Here is a 17,778-nt window from a genome sequence, read left to right as displayed (position 1 = left end):
AGTTATGTCTATGTGCACATATGTGGCATGAGTTAACCAGACTAGACTTCTTTTTACTTGTTTCCTGTGACTTATCTTTTTATGATGCCAAACGAGGGAAAATTAATTGAGGGGGAACGAGAGAGGAACAAGTTCAGAGGGAATATAAGAAATATATTACTCTGGTTTTCAGGGGGAACTTCAGTTACAAGTTTGTCATCATCAAAAAAGGAGAAATTGATAGGTTATGTGTCCTGTTATGTTTTAATGATCTAACAAACTTAATGATAAGAACCAAATATAGAACCTGTTCCATATCCTCAAGTGCTCAAGAACAACAAGTCTCACGTCTGGACATGTTTCAACAATTTAGAGTCAAAGAAACAATAGAGGGAACAAATGGACATCAGTTCCTTTGCTGACTGTATTAAATCAACTCTCTACAGTTGTAAAGTTGCTGCAACTGTTCCTCTACACACACGCAACAAGGCCAACAGTGCAACAGTCACTTTATGGGGAATTCCTTTGTACCAAATATGCTTGCATCATTCAAGTGACATCACTTAGGTAATATTAACATGAAACAAAAAAAAACAAGTCACTTGCACATTCCAAAATCGATCAAGCTTTCTCTCAAGTGTGTCGCAATCTTGCAAGTGACTCTTAAGGCTTCAGGAACAAAGAACAACATAACGAAGGACCAGTTTCCTGCATTGAGTCATTACATGTCCTTAGTTGTGTTGAACATTTGTTAAAGTGATTTACTTGTAATTCCTATATAGCTTAGTTAAGAAGTAGTGTGTAGGAAACTGTTTGTAAAACCATAAACCTTGTGTTTGTATCTTGGCTAGAGTTAGTCGAGTTGTAAGCTTTGTATTAGAGTTATTACAAAGGGGATTGGAATAGAGTTATTTCAAGTTAGTGAGAGATTAAGAGTTTAATTCCTAGGTTATAATAGTTTGTAATCTGATGTTTGTTTAGTAGTGAAGTTGAAATCCTACGAGTGTAGATCATGGTTTTTAATCCCGTGAGCTGTGAGTTTTTCACGTAAAACTTCATTGTGTTATTTCATTATTGATGTGTGCGTGTGTTCTGTGGTAACTAATAGAGAACCTGGTTCTCTATATAGTTTGGTGGACCCTTAGTTTCTATACTCTTTGATCTTTAACATTTGATGTCGCATATGTATCATCCTTCTGTGATTTGGAAAAAAAACTTTTAAGATGTGAGTTAGGTATTTTCGCAACCTCCGGCCTTCAACTACATCTCTGACATACAAAAAAACTAGGAAAAATAATTATACCAAAACCTACTTGCTAATTCATTTACTTAAACCAAATATCAAAATTTGATTTGAATAATATTAATTAAACCATACTCATTAATTATTTCAGAACGTGCTCTATAGAAGGCGTAGCTCATACATATCTATACAAATAATTTACATAATATTATGTCTGGAATCTTTAACTGACAAGATAAAACAGAAAAAAGAATCATAGTTGGCGATGCTTTCGTTTTGCATGAAAGGCGATGCTTTCGTTTTGCACAAAAAAAGAATAATTTACATAATATATACATCATTTGCATAAAAGGCGATGTTTTCGTTTTGTATAAAGTAAATTTTCAAAAAATTAATTTTAAATTCTTTTATAAAAATCTCGTGCACCACATGAATGTAGAAACTAGTACTATATTAAAAACACGAAGCCTCTTGGCGAAATATCGTTCATCTTTTTTACCTTTTAGAATAGAGTTCACACTAGACAAAATAGTTATTTAATTTTTTTAGTTGAATTATATAATAAGTCTTAATTTTAGGACATTAAATTATTATGATATATATTATTTTCTTATTTAAACAGTATAACTTAACTATAGAATCGTCCATATCATTAGAATTGTTGTTGTTGTTGTTGTTGTTGTTGTTGTTGTTGTTGTTGTTGTTGTTGTTGTTGTTGTTGTTGTTGTTGTTGTTGTTGTTGTTGTTGTTGTTGTTGTTGTTGTTGTTGTTGTTGTTGTTGTTGTTGTTGTCTCAAAATCGGATAACAATTGATTTGTTTGTTATTGTTGTTGTTGTTTACCCTCAAAATCGGATAACAATTAAATTTGTAAATGCTTTTAAGGATACGTGGATTAAATTGATACAAAGCGATAAATTAAAATTGCAATTGAAATAAACAACGATAAAGTAAATTCAAATTGCACAACTTGAAGAGTTGCAGTCTTAGAAAGTCAGTCACACTTGAACTGGATGCAATTCGATCGGTATCAGGATACATAAGAACAAGAGCTTAAAGAAAATAAATAATATACTACATTGGAATGCGTGTTATAATGTGTTTTACGAGTAATTAGACCTCATTTATATAGTTGGAGAGCCCTATATTAGGTACATCTATAAAAGGTAAAAAATCCCCTAATTAACTGTTTGCTGATCTCACGTCCGTATATGCTGAGATTTTCGCCGTGATATTCGGTCGGATATGAATATCACGGCCTTCCGTTGGCTGATCTTGACTAACTTACAATGTTCTTCGAGGTTGAACAAGGCCAGGACCGATCCCTAATCACGACCTCGATATCCTTGAGGGCGGGTGTTATGGTCCGGACACAGAATTGATAAGATCCCTACATCGGTCTAGGCCCCCTGTTATCATATCTCGAGCTTGGCTTATCGTGTCGGAGATCGGGATGTTCTTTGAGACCGATTTTACCCGTATACAGATAGTTCCCTCATTTTTCGGAGATTAGACGACGAAAAACGACATGAGATCCCAATTCTCTCTTCGATACTCCGCACCAGAAATGACAAAATGAATGAAACATCTAATTAGTCAAGTCTTAATGGCATTAAATTCTCGTCAGTTGCCGGTCCGCCACTCCTGGATGTGAATCGTCATTTAAAAACTATAAATACCCTCTTCTTCTTTCATTCAAACTTTAAATCTAAACCTTCTACCCTTGTTCCTTAGAAATCTCTATATTTTCTAGCGCTTGTATCCTTTTTTTTGAGATCCTTGTGAGAACTTTTGCTCGTCTTCATCCTAAACCATCAAGTGTACTCCTTTAACTTCCTTTTTTCCCTCCATTTTAAAAGAAATGGCGAAGACTTCAAAAACCGTTCCCCAAAAAGAAACTTCTTCTACATCGCGGCCGACTCTCGAAGAGACCGTTTCGCGTACTGCTGTCGAGGAACCAGTAATGGAACCACCTTTGAACACGTTTATCCCCGAGGGATGCTCGGTAACCGCCAATTTCAAGTTTGAAAAACCTTCTTTCTTACCCGGCCAGTGTGATAAGGGCTCGAGATACGTGTGCTCAATCACTAAAACAAGTCCTCCACACGGTCAAAAAGGATTGTAACTGGGTTGACAAGCACGTGGTGGTTCCCGGACCTAATGAAGATATCACCACCCATATCGAGGGATACTTAAGTGTTTACACTTATCCCTTTACGCTGGGCCCATTAGATTCGGTCATTATCGACTTCCAAAAAAGATACAAGGTATGCCTCGGACAAATTCACCCCTTATTCTGGAGGATCGTGATCCTTTTTCAATTATTCGTAAGCAAGATCGAGGGATGCTTGTTCAATGTCAATGCCGAGTGAAGGGCAAGTGGGAGGCCCGTTCTCATGGTGAAATTCCTTTCCTGAGTGAGTAATACTTGGGTTTCTTTTGTGTCGTTAAGTTCTTACTTGGTTTGTTTCCCTTTGCAGATTTGTCCAAGGACGTCACACTGAGGCCTCCATACAGTGAGGAGATCTACCTCGGATTCCCTTGCTCCAAGATAGGGTGATGAGAAGAAAAGAAACAGAGCTCCGAGTTCTCCCAGCTCAGAGAAGAAGAAAACAAAATGAAGGATGGTGTGCAAGCCCAAAGAAAATACCAGCGGTCGAGCCCGACCCTCGGATTCACTCTACCAGCTGAGGGACAAATCCCAAGAAGAAGAAGAAGCCTCTAAAATAGTGGCCCATGTGCGGTCGCAATTTGAGGGACAAGGGGTCTCCGAACCAGAGAGAGGCAAGGCCGATTTGCCTCAAGCTAGAGAGACTGACGGTAAGGCCGTGGTCGAGCTAGGCCAACGAGGAGGCCGTGGCTGAGGCCTTTCGGGATGTGGTTAATGCCCCAAAGGATGTAATCAGTGTGATAGACATCACCAAGTCACCTTCGTTCACTGAGTCTAAGTTCAACGAGGCTCAGACAGTGAAATTATGCCTTAACGAGGGGGCCCAAGGAGCGGAAGACCTCCTCCGTGGCTTTTTTGATAGCGTGGATTCTGCCACCACGAAGGATGTCACCGGATTGGGTGACTTGGCGGTGTTGAGGAAGACTCGATTTTTGAGAATAAGTGGGCCTTCCTCAAGTCCGAAACTAGTCAACCAGTTCCTAGCTCCGAGCGTGGATCCTGACCGGAAGCGATCGATCATCATCTCTATTCCAGAGGATGTTCGGGTCCTCTCTGCCCCCGTAGGGGTGTCCAGTTACCTTGGTGCTTGGTGACCGAGGAAGAACAAGCCAAGATGAACGAGGTGGAAGTACCCTGCTTGTTCAACGAAGCATAACAGGCATTAAAATCGGGTAACTTCAGATACCTCTTGATGACGTCTAATTTGTACTTAGATTAATTTATAGATGATCATAACTTTTCTTTGAGTTTGTAGGCCTCAGTGCTTCATCATGAGACTTTTCTCTAATATCGAGAAGAGCTAAACCAGTATGAGGCCAAGATTCGGGCTCACTGAGAAGATAGATGCCTATAAACTTCTCAGCGAACAACATGGAGGGGAGGCTAAGAGCCTTCGAGCTGAGCTAGAGATGGCTCGGAAAGAGCACGCTAACCTGGTGGAAAAGGTAAAAGTCTTAGAGGTTAGTGACGATGACCTATACTCGGCGACTAACGCTCCGAACCTATAGGTCCAATAGAATCTTGATCGGACCAATTTCGGGCAGAGATGGACATGGTAAAGGCCGAGGCCGAAGAATGGAAAAGCAAAATGTACCACTTGGCCCCGAAAAAGGAAACTGTCTAGGTGCAATTGGCTTCAGCTGAGGTCCAGCTTTAGGCAGCAAAGGAAAAGGCCATGGTTCAGGCCAAAAAGATCGAGGAGCTCCAGTCTCACCTAAGTTCGGCCGTCTTCGATCGAGAAACTCTAGCCAAGGAGCTTGAAACGGCCATGTCGGTGTCTGTGTTTGTTAAAGCCGATGTCGACGAGATGGTGGCCCAATATAAGGATGATACCAAGGCGGCCCAAGATGAAGCGAAGGATATCGTCGATCATGTAAAGCGGCAATTACGGAGAGAGGTCCTCGAGGAAATTCATGCTCGGGGCTTCGACTTGTCGACTGAAATTGAGAGTGCCGAGGAGCTCAATGTCGAGGCCAAGAAGTTGGCTTATCTCGAGGATGATGAAGATTCCAAGGGTTTGAGTGGATCCGAGGGTGAAGGAGACGTCGAAGGTTCTGGTGATGAGGCGGCCCCCGGTGAAGACTAGGCCACTTAGGTGCTTCACATATGTTTTTGTTTTACTGCTTTTTATATTATCTTCCTTTTTGTTGAGGCCGTTTGGACTTTGTAAAAATCTTTTGATATATATATCTAAGGCTTTTTCCCTTCAGCAATTTCTGGGTTTTTCCTTTGCTTTATTATTTATGTTTGCAAAGATCAAAATGCCTTAGCATAAAATAGTTAGGTTATGTTCGGAGGTTCGAACGGGCCTTGCCTGCAATATAATTTTGTTTAAGGCATCGTGGGGGTTCGGTAAGTGTTGATACCCAATATTTCCCTGTATATTTTTTTTATAAATGCAAAATACTTTCAAAATAGCATATGTATGCATATATAAGTGTGTCCAAATGTTTTAGTATTTTTTCTAATTTTTTAAATCAATTTATTGCCTTATTTTAGCAGTACAAAAACCAATAATTAATCCTCAAATTATCATTTTGGTGATTAACTTATTTTATTCTCATATTTATACCAAAATATAGTTAAGGTAAGTTTTACACATTTTTACAAATTTATTTATTATTTTAAAAGCTAAATTGCATATAATTGCAATTTCAGCCTATTGTAAGATTTAATTGCGTTTATAATTACAAAATTGATTCCAGTATTTTTATTTAAATTTATACATTATTAGTTAGTTTGGTATCTTTAATTTATTTCCAGAAATCAGTTACTATTTTTTATAAAACGAAAAGGGGAAAAGTGGCTATTTAAATACTAGCCCTATTTCATTTCAATTGTAGCCTAAATCAACACCTCAATTAAACCCAATTGCAATTTTAAATTACCCAACCCTTGACCCATTTATCCAATCCGCTCGGCTCCCCTTTTTATCCAGGCCGTTGATCAAAATGATCAACGGCCACGATTCTACCTTTCCTTTTTTAATTCACAAACATCCCAACCCTAAAATCATTTTCATTCACCCGCCGCCTCTGAAACCCCTCTCCTCTCTCAAACTCTCTCGAACCTTCCCTAACCCTAGCCGCCTCTCATCATCTTCCACCTGGAAACCCACCGGAAACTATGGCTTCCCAAGCTGTGAGGGCCCTATACTCACCTCCCCTTGCTCTTACACACCTGATACTTGAAGATTCGAGGCCAGGCCTCAAAGGTTTGCACCCAGGCCTCTGCCGATTAAAGGTTCCAAAGTCATCGTCGGCCTTGCTCCGGCATACCATGGTGTTTTGAGCCTGGTTTTGACCTCTCCGACTCAGATCGGTGACCTTTTCGAAGCCTTTCTCATTTCTAGGGTTCTTTTGAAACCCTAACCCTTCGAGGTTTTCTCTGATCTCTTTAGATCCGTTGTGTATCTGTGCTCTCTTTGAGTTTTCAAACGATCTCCCTAACTTTTCTTTCGAAAATTACTTTTCAAAGTCTTTCTTTTACGATTTAGGGTTTTTTAAAATGCTTAAGTGTTTCTCTGACTTTCTTTTCCTTTTCTTGTGTGTGTATTTGCCTCAACTGTGTTTTATGTTTCCTTCTACCATGTATGTTCTTCTACTGTGCTTTCTATATTCTATTCTTGTATGTTCTTCTACTGTGCTTTTTATACTATGTTCTTGTATGCTTTTCTACTATGTCCTGCTATTTTCTTCTACTATGTTTTGGTATGTTTCGCCTACTGTATTCTTCTACCGTGTTCTTAAGTGTTCTTACTATTTTTCTTCTATTGAACTTTGTTTAAGTTTCTTTTAAAATGATCTTCTTAAGCATGCTTTCTTCTACTGTTCTTATCAGTCTTTTCTCATCATGTTTCGAATTAGTTTCTTTACTCTATTTGCCTTGAACCCCACTACTGTATTTACATGCTATTCATGAGTTTTGTTGCTGGAAGAAGCATGTTAGAAGTTTCAGTTCTTTTCTGAAACCTCTAAACATGTTTCGATTCGACTACTTGCCTCCTCATCTCTGTACTTGATTCAAGGTGGAAACCCTAGAATTTTGGGGTTCTGCCGAGGTTTGATTTAACTAGGGTTTTATTTTAGAACCCTTAACTCTTTCAGACTGACTTTGAGTCTCTGAACTGAGTTTGGACATCTTTGTTTTCATACAATGCTGAACTTTTTGCTAAACTCTTCTACATTGGTTTTTTTCTACTGATTTACACGACAATCTTCTTTCATGCTCACATTCTCCTTATATATGATGAATTTTCCTCTAAATGGTTTTCAAATTTGCAATTAGTGCAAACTTCCTTCTGAATATAGCTTGATTGATTTCTTTCCAGCTTTTACTGATTTCCTCTGTTACTCGACTTAAGTCAAAACCCTTCTTCATCTTTTCTGACTTGGTTCATTCATACCAAATCTCAGACCTTGTGCTTTACTGGATGTTAATTGACTCCCTTACCTTATTTTCACAAATCGTGCACTGTCAAAACCCTGTCCTTAAATAACCTTTATGTATTTGCCCTCAATTGCATGCTTTACACAAAGTGTTTATTCAATTCCTTTCCATAAATGGTTTTACTCGTTTTGAATCTGAATCCCTTAATTAAGGGAAGCCTTGTGTAATTGATTGACAATCAGTTCTCAAACTATTTTTTACCTTATTTCTGCCTGCTTTCTACACTATAAAAGGCACGACCCTTTTTACAAACACACACTTCAGACTTCACAATTTCACAATCTCTTCTGAGCTCACACTTATAATATTCTGTCTTCCTGTTTGCTCTTTGGCTTTTACAAGATTACTGCTTTTCTACTTATTTCTTCAAAACTGGTATGTCCTGATATAAGTTTCAGCATCACCCCAATGTGTTTACTTACAGTCTTTGTATCCATGTCTACTTTATTGTTTTCTGTAGAGTTTGACATTTAGCTTAGTATGTCTATGTTCTACTGCCTGTTTCTATTGTGAATCTTTGCTCCCTATCCTATTACCCCTATGTGTTTGTAAATGGTGGCTTAGGGCATGGCAATATGAGTTGTTGTCCATGAACTGAGCTTTGAACCAATGGGGTCTTAATCTCTAAACAGGCTAGAGGGTGTGCCAGCATATCCCATTGCTGGGTATGCCCATCAGCCTGCTCTTCTTGTTCTCTCGCAATCCCCCATTCCCTATATCCCTATGTGTGCTGTTTCCCTTCCCTTTTTCCCCTTCAGAATTCTGCACTTGCACTCTCTCCTAGTCTCTAAGTTCTGCCGCCCCCCTCTTGTGAGCCTTGCTTTGGGACCTTGAGTTCCCTCTGAACTTGGACACTTGAGGGCTAGCCCTTCCACACTGCACTTTGGCTTAATATGGCGACACATTTGGATGTAAGCACTTCCCAGAGTTCTTATGAAACTCTTAGACACACCCAAGTGGTAGAAAGGCTTTGAAACATGATTGTTGGAGTTGGTTTACTTCATACTTCAGATGAATCAGGCTCTCCTTGGTTGTAATTTTCAACTTCTGATGTATTTTCTTTACTTTATTTTTTTGGACTGTAATAACTTTGTAATAAACTATTAGGGATGGCTAGTAAAAAAGGGGGGAATAACTATGTATGTAAAAGCGGTAGATATCCTGCTCATAGGGAATTTCTGATCTCTGCATATCACATAGATATCCTGCCTATAGGAATTCTGTACTTTTATATGTAGATACTATGCCTATAAGGAATTCTGCACCCATATAGATATCCTACCTATTGTTTTCTGAAATTCTGCATTTATATAGATATCCTGCCTATAGTTAAATTTCTGCATCTCTCATATAGATACCATGCTCATAGTTAACTGGAAATCTGAATCCTGCATATGCATCTGTCACTAGGAAAACCTTTTAATAGGGCTTAAATAACTAACTGCATCTACATATCATGTTCATAGGCTTAAATGGAGTACATCATTTATATGCCATGCCTATATGATTTCTGCACTCTTGCAATGTCTGTAAAAGTGTCCAAAATCGATAACATATAGAAAACATGCCTATAGGAGCTTTAATCAAATCTGAACTATTTCATTTGCTTATAAGTTTAAAACCAGTCACAAATGACTTGTGCTCTTTTGCTAAAACTTGCCTTTCTTTAATAACAAATGATTTTTTTTCTTAAACCAGTATGTATTCATGTTTACTCCATTGTTTCTGGAATCAGTATATATCATGCCTATAGGGTCTTCGTCTTACACTTAGGCAAGCCATAGGGTGAAAGTTTATAAGCTGAATCAGATTTTATATGCTACAACCAACAGGCAGGCCTGATTCGGGCTTCTTATCTGAACTATGTAATAAATCAGTCTGCCTCAACCTTTTAAGTTTTAATCAGACCCTAAACAGTACATGCGAGTCATGCTACATTATGTGCTTTCTTTGGTTTAAAGGAGGTCTGTTTGAGCCCTTTTTATTTGTTTATATGCTTCCCCAAACTTGCTATATGTGTTTTGTTTGTCCCCTTAGTATTTTTCCTTTTGAAACCACATATAAGCCCAATACATCCTCCCTTTAGGATTAGTAGTCCCAAGTGCCTCCGGGGCTGATAGGATTGGGGTGGGTAATAGCATGCAATAAGTAAACGAGACCATTCCGCATTTTAATACCTTAACGGGTTGGGAAAGGGTAGATATGAATATGATGACCATGCGATAACATCACGTGTAGCCCCTCACTGAGGAGTGATTACCGGATATTGTGTGGGGTGATCCATATTATCAATAAACCTAGGACCCCCCCCCCTTTCTTTTGTTTTCTTTATTTCTTTTAAATCTTTTTAAACCATTTCTTTTAAGGAAATCAACTCTTTTTAGTTCCTTTTTCTTATTTTTGTAACCATTACGTGAAAATCCCCTCTTATTTAAAGCCTTCATTTTCCTATGTGTTATTTGCACTTAAGTCATAATAATAGCTTGGCCGGGAACCACACTAGTAGATCTTGAGGGGTGCCTAACACCTTCCCCTTGAGATAATTTCAAGCTCTTGCCCAATCTCTAGTTGTTCAAATCAAACCTTCCCTAGTGTCCTAATGCACTCAAATCATTAGGTGGCGACTCTTCACTTCAAACCCAATTTCCGAAAGGGAATGAGTTGTCCTCCCAAATGTCATAAACCCGATTTCGCGAGAAAATGGGAGCGCGATAGTAAGATGGGAAATTCTCACCCAAAGTACTTATAATTTGATAAATTATAGTTTGGTGAGGGTAGCTTTAGAACTAGTTAAGAAATTTCGAAGGCCTTGTTTTTTTGTTACGGATCTCGGACGTCTTCGAGCCATTTTAATATGGACACAGCCTATTTAGTTTGGGTGATGCCCAGTGGGCTTATCACCCCAAGTTATCTGGGCTTGCCTAAGATAACAGTCCCCAAATGGGGATGGCCGTAGCCTTTAATATTCGGGCGTTGCCTAATAGGTTTTGTGCCCCCGAGCTCTAATAGCCCGGACTGTTCGAGTTTGTCTTCGGATGATATTCATTGAGCGGGAGTGATTGTTCGAACTCGTATTAAGGCGGCCCTTGGGCTCGATATCTTTAGAGGATTGGATGTAGGAAATTCCTTAAGAAATGCAAAAAGAAAAATTTTAAGGGACAAGATATTTATCTGCAAGGTAGAGACTTCTTTTTATTCTTGTGCGTAATAGTGACACACACGTACAAGCTTTTTTCCAAGGCTCGAGCAGTCTATGGGGGAATGGATAATTTGACTATTTGGACCTTATAATAAATCTTATCAATTGAGTTAGGACCGTTCGTGTTACGCCCCAAACATGGCAAGGCGTGGCTTGTACCTGGTACTGTGCTGGCCCGAGCGAACCACTCTGTAAATCATGATCATTTGACCAAAATTAGAACATACATAGGTCGAGTTGGTTGAACTTATTCCTTTTATAACTATCATGGGCCAACATGGACACAACTCATAATGTACAATTATACGTGGGAAAACACTGTATCAATGAACACTCTTTCTTAAAACATGAATACATATGGGCCGTTAAGGCCTCTGAAATACTATAGAAAATGGACCTCTGTCTACAAATCCTCTAAGAGTATTAGATATCAAATAGGACAGGGCAACGACCTACCCATAAGTCTATAGCAAAACTCTAACACGATGACTCAGCTGCACTCCAAATGAGGTGGAGTCTTACCAATCCTTCGTTAAATGCTAACCTCGTCTACTATGAGGACTCGTCAAACTGATTGTCTATACCTGCAGGCATGAATGCAGCATTCCCAACAAAAGGACGTCAGTACGAATAATGTACCGAGTATGTAAGGCAGAACTGAAACATAACAATAAGTCAATATTAATTCAAGACATATAAGAATCAACCTGAATCTCTAAAGTAACACCGTATATGCATACTTATTATACTCATATATATACAATGCTTCTCTTTGAGACTATTATCCATATCTTGTAATGCATAACTACCTAACTGATTAGTGGTAAATGCTCGACCAGCCGTTGCACGGTGGTAAATTCATGACTGCTCGAATGGTCATAGCTCAGTGGTAAATATGTAACTTCCCAACCAGCCGTAGCTTGATGGTAAATGCATGACTTCCCGACCGATTTTAGCTTGGTAGTAAATGTGTTACTACCCAACTGGCCAAAGCTCGGTGGTAAATGCATGACTACCCGACCGGCCGTAGCACGGTGGTAAATACATATGCATGACTGCCCGATTGGCCGTATCTCGATGGTAAATATGTAACTGACCAACCGGCCATAGCTCGGTGGTAAATGCATGACTGTTCGACCTGCCGTAGCACGGTGATAAATGAATACACATGACTGCCCGACCGACCGTAGTTCGGTGGTAAATGATGATACATATAATACCATTATGAACATTAACATAGTTATCAAATACCTCAATAGGGAACTAGATATATACTTAGACATGCTCGAATATCACTTTACAGGAATGAATAACATAGACATCCTTAACTGCTAAGAGTAGAACCATTCATGGAATATCATTATGTTTACGTATTGTTACTTGGATCATGCCAAAAGAAAGAAGGATTAGCCTTAACATACCTGAGCCAATTCTCTAGACAATCTCTCTAATACACATCAATTGCGACCAAACACGTAATGATGGATTGAAGTAGGAAAACATCCGTATGATATTCTTGAGAAAGATTGTACCGTGCTCTCTTAGAATTGCAAATCCCGTTACTATTACGTCGTATAATTTCGCATGAATTCCTTTGCTGAAGATCGTTACTTTGTAGATGTAAAACATCTCCATTTTTGTAAATTTGATCATAATTTGTATGACTTTTCTTGCTGAAGCAATCACGTTCGATTCCAAAATTTGGATGATACTTGCTGAAGCTTTCTTTCCTTGCTTTGTAAAGGATTCATATGAAATCCTATTTGAGAATCCTACCAATCTAACTCATTTTATATTGTAGGATTCATATCTCTTTGTAAAGCTTATAAGATCATGGTTTGTGGGCCCCATTTCTTTGGGATGACTAAGCCACTAAACACCCTAATTTTGCCACCTTGAAAAATGAATTAAGAGTCACTTTAACCAAGACTCCTTGGGCTGCCACGTTTGGGTTTCAAAAGCTTATCCAAAATATCTTAATTACTTAATTAGCTTAATTTTAATTAATCTTGCACTAAAAATTTATAATTACCCAATTATCCACATAATCAAGAATTATCTCAAATTACTTAAAATACTAGTCACTTTAACACACTTTATACACCTTACTATCATGGTCATGTGGTACCTTGTATGGAACTAGTTCATAAATACGGGGTATTATAACTCGAACTATATTTTATCCCAAAATGTCAAACTTCAACAAAACTCATTTTCTTCGATTCGTTTACCCTTCATGAATCTACTTATCACTTGCTTGAAATAACATAATACTTATAATCTCCAAATAATCTTGTCCTTGAACTGATGTCAATTATCTTAAAACAAATTCTCGTACAATACTACAAGGTGTGACATCGTCGTAATATAATACTGCGGAGTGTAACATTATCGTAATATGATACTGCAGAACATAACAGCATCATAATACTATGGGACATAGCAGTTCGATCACAAGTTTCTTTCCTTTCTAAAGTCGTTATCCGAGGGTAATACCCCTAGTGTCCGAGGTTGATCATAGAGAAGCCTAGGATACTGTTGATGTGATCTTTTGACATTGATTCACGATCGGCCTTTGATTCTAAGTTAGCTCTATCTACTTCTACCTCGTTAAAATCTTGCCGGAAAAACCATTTGGGACAAAACTGTTCTAAGGAAAAAAGAGTGCAACGCGTGCTTTTGTTGGTTACCTGCAAGTGTCAGTTCAAAATGTAAATAAAAGAAATTAGTGTGGCCATACCTTAACAATAATATATTTCAAGAGAGTTATACCAGTTTCTTGGTGGTTGCTCATCGTTCATCATTCCGAGTTTGTAGGATCCTTTTCCGATGATCCCGATAATTTGATATGATCCTTCCGAGCGGTCCCGAAGCCCCTCATTCGGGATTCCGGATGCTTAGTGTGACTGTTGATACCCAATATCTTCCTATATATTTTAAATATGCATCAATATCTTCAAGATAGCATATACATACATATATAAGCATGCACAAAGGTTTTATAATTTTTTCCATAATTTTAGGAATTTAAATTGAATTATTTCCTTCCCTTTTATTCATAAAATCTCCAATAATTATTTCTCAAATTATTGTTATGATGATTTAGCCATTTAATTCCTATATGTATGCCAAAATATGATTAATATAGTTTTTATGTATTTTTATAATTGCATTTGGTATTTTAAACTAAATTGCATATAATTGCAATATTAACCCATTTAATGTATAGTTACATTTTATATGCGTAAAATTGGTCCATATATTTTTAAAATGGTAAATATATATTTTAAATCATTTTGTTACGTAAATTTATTTTCTAGAAATTGTTTATTATGTATTATAAATTAAATAGGGGAAAATTGGCTATTTAAATTATAGCTAGATTTTGCTTTCAATTGTAGCCTAAATTGAACCCAATACCCAGCCCAATTTCAGGCTAAATTACCTGACCCAGATCCTATACACACTTACCTGAATTGTTTCTTTGCTTTTTTAATCCTAAACGACCCCTAACCCTAATCATTCTCTACACTCCGCCGCCCTCAAATCCTCTCATCTCCTTTCTTCTCTCAACCTAACCCTAGCCTCCTTTCAACCACCTCCCTTCTCCGGTCTTCTCCGGTGACCACCCTTCGATCCCTAAGCCTCTAATGGCTCCTCCATTGCCTTGCTCATCTTCTCTGAGGCCTTCAAGGGTCCTAGGATATGCCGACTTGTATCTAGGGTTTGTTTAGCTGTTCATGGCTACTCCGGTGTGATTTCGAGCAATATCACACTGTATTTGTTACGATCATTGAAGTTCTAAGCAGGTTCTTCCATCTCTACTTGGGTTTCTTCTGAAACCCTAATTTTTGTTTACATCTCCTAGATCTGTGCTATTTTTAAACGATTCAAGTCCGTTCCTTTTATGTTTTACAATGTTCTTGAACGTTTTTGCAAAAAATCATCGATTTCAAGTTGTTTTCACTTTCTTCTAAAGTTAGGGTCTTTTCGGAACTTCTTCTACACTGTGTTTAAATCGATTTTTATGTTCAAACTTCTATCCTTTGCATATCTCGACAGATTCTATGTTTTTACTGCTTTTTCAACTTGCCTATGTTAAAATCTCTAATATTGCTAGATTTCCTTTGTTTGGTTCTGTGTGTTAGCATGACTACTCGATTCTTGTTAAGTTTCTGTGGTTACCTTGCTTCGAATATGTTTTACTGAGTTCTTAGCCTAACTTTTACCACCTCTATGTGATTATATTCATCTTGATTGTTCAAGACTTGCCTCTTTCTGTCAATATTGTTGACCTTGCCTGTTTGCTACGTCTAGTTGTTCTTGCTCTATTTATATGTTGAGTATAGAATAATAACTTCCTCTTGATTGATTTTGATTTCTTTATTATATGGTCTGATTGAAAGATCTTCTTTTAAACCATAAATTTCTACCTCGCCTATTTAAATTAACTGATTCTCCAACCTTATTTGCTACGGTACTTTATTCTTACTGAATTATTTCCATAATAATAGCCTTATGAACTTGGCCCTAATTGTCTACCCTATACTTACTGAATTAGAATCTTTCTTTATTAGTTGTACACTCATTTCCTTCCTTATTTATCACTTGTATGACCGTTTGAGTTAATTCCCTTGACTCAAGGAGAGTACTTGCCTTGATTTTCTGACTGACTGATTCTGAGTTCCTTAATTACTAATGGACTTTGATTTTTACCTTATTTACTACCTGCTTTCAAACTATAAATACCCTAGTCTTTCATTAGCACAAAACATGAACACTCTTGGATCAAAACTATCTCTCACACTTAAAAACTCTTTTCTCTCTTTTGTGCTACTTGGCACTGCTCTAAGTTAGCCGGCTGCAAGCTAAGGCCAACTATTGTGTTCTCTTGTTCTCTCACTTTGCTTACTATCCCCTTACTGGTATGTTCTAGTTTCAATTTAAAGTTCCAACAACAACATGATTCTCTTATTGTTTCAGTTCATCTTGTTTCTAGTTTGCTTCTATTTATGATTTTGTTGTTAAATTTGTAGTTAATGTTTACATACTATGTACTCCCCTCCCTTAATATCAGTATATTACCCCTCTGTGTGTAACTAAGCATGTCTACACCAATTATCACTTACTTGTTATGTGCTTACCATCATAAATTCCATGAGCCCCGAAATCCCTATCTCCATGTACATGAGTTTGTTCTTTGTCTGGTTTTGTGACTATGCCTAGCCAGCTGCTTTTGAGCACGTCTATACCAATTCCTGGATCTTTGCTTAATTATGTGTCCTATGTATTCCCCAAACCCCTTGACCCCTATTTGTGGTTACTAAACCTGCTTTGGTTTTGTGACTACTGCTGTGTATGAACCTGTCTCAAGGTGTTGTGTTTGGACTTTGTTAACTACTCCAATCTCTTTTCCAAACAGTCTCTGCATTTTACTAAATTACTTTCAAATAGACTTCTTTTTATATAATTTTTTTTTCACTAAAATCACTTTCACTCTACTCTTAGTCAATAAGTTCTGCCCCCCTTTAGTATGTGTACTGCCTTGGGATCCTCTTGAGAGCTCTCTGAACTCTGGCATACTGAGGCTGGCCTTTCCACACTACACTTGTTCAATCTTTGGGTTACTTAGTCTAGGTATAAGCACTGCCCGAGATCCTTCAGATCCTTAGGGAACTTTGATGCACCTAGACTCTGACATTGTCTATAGAGTAGCTTCTTATTTTCTTATTTACTTATGTAATTCATTCATTGGTCTGTAATAACTTGTAAACAAATATTTGGGTATTTAGTGAAAGGGATGGGTAGATACATATTTATGGGGGTAATACGGGTAGAAATCATGGTCATAGGACTTCACATTTAAATCTGATTGCTTTACCAAGTAGAAATCATGCTCATAGGACTTCATGTTTAAATCTGATTGCTTTACCAAGTAGAAATCATGCTCATAGGACTTCATGTTTAAATCTGATTGCTTTACCAAGTAGAAATCATGCTCATAGGATTTCATGTTTAAATTTGACTACCGTACCAAGTAGAAATCATGTTTATAGGGCTTTACATCTTGTTATATTTAGAAACCATGCCTATAGGTTTCAAATAATTCTGTAATGGAAATCATGCCTTCATCGTCTTAAAATCAGCTTAACTAATAGATGCCATACCTATAGGATGTAATTTAACCCCGATTCGATTACAATAAGTGTTTATGTATGCCAGCAAGCCTTTAAAATCAGTATCAATGTTAGATATCATGCCTATAGGAAACCATACTCAAAATTTTGCTTGTTAATCTAAACTAGTTTGAATGATTCAACTTGGTCCATGCCTAGTTCACTTCTGAACTAGTTTAATTAAGTAGTTTATATTTATGAAACAAGTTCTTTAAAACTGTCTTAATCTACCAATAGACATCATGCCCTTAGGATTTTCAAAAGTCTGTTTTAACATCTGCCCTGTCTTACTATACAATATTCTGCGTATAGGCAAGCTTGTAGGGCGTTTTCAAAATTGCATTTTTGAAAACTGTTTCAGTGACTTAATGTCTTTCTGATCTTAGTAGGTTAATAGGCAACTGTTAGGGTCCTTGCTTCTGGGTCTAAAATAAAATGCTTGTCTTCTGCATATTCACCTAGACATCCTTCCTTAAGATACTGTCTAATCAAAGCCCTTAATTGTGCGTGAGTTATGCTGTTTATGTGCTTATTTGAGGAGGAAACTTTGAGCCTTTAGTTGCT

Source organism: Nicotiana sylvestris, chromosome 7 (assembly GCF_000393655.2).
Source record: "Nicotiana sylvestris chromosome 7, ASM39365v2, whole genome shotgun sequence".
Taxonomy (NCBI): domain Eukaryota; kingdom Viridiplantae; phylum Streptophyta; class Magnoliopsida; order Solanales; family Solanaceae; genus Nicotiana; species Nicotiana sylvestris.
Note: the sequence above shows the minus strand (reverse complement) of the source record.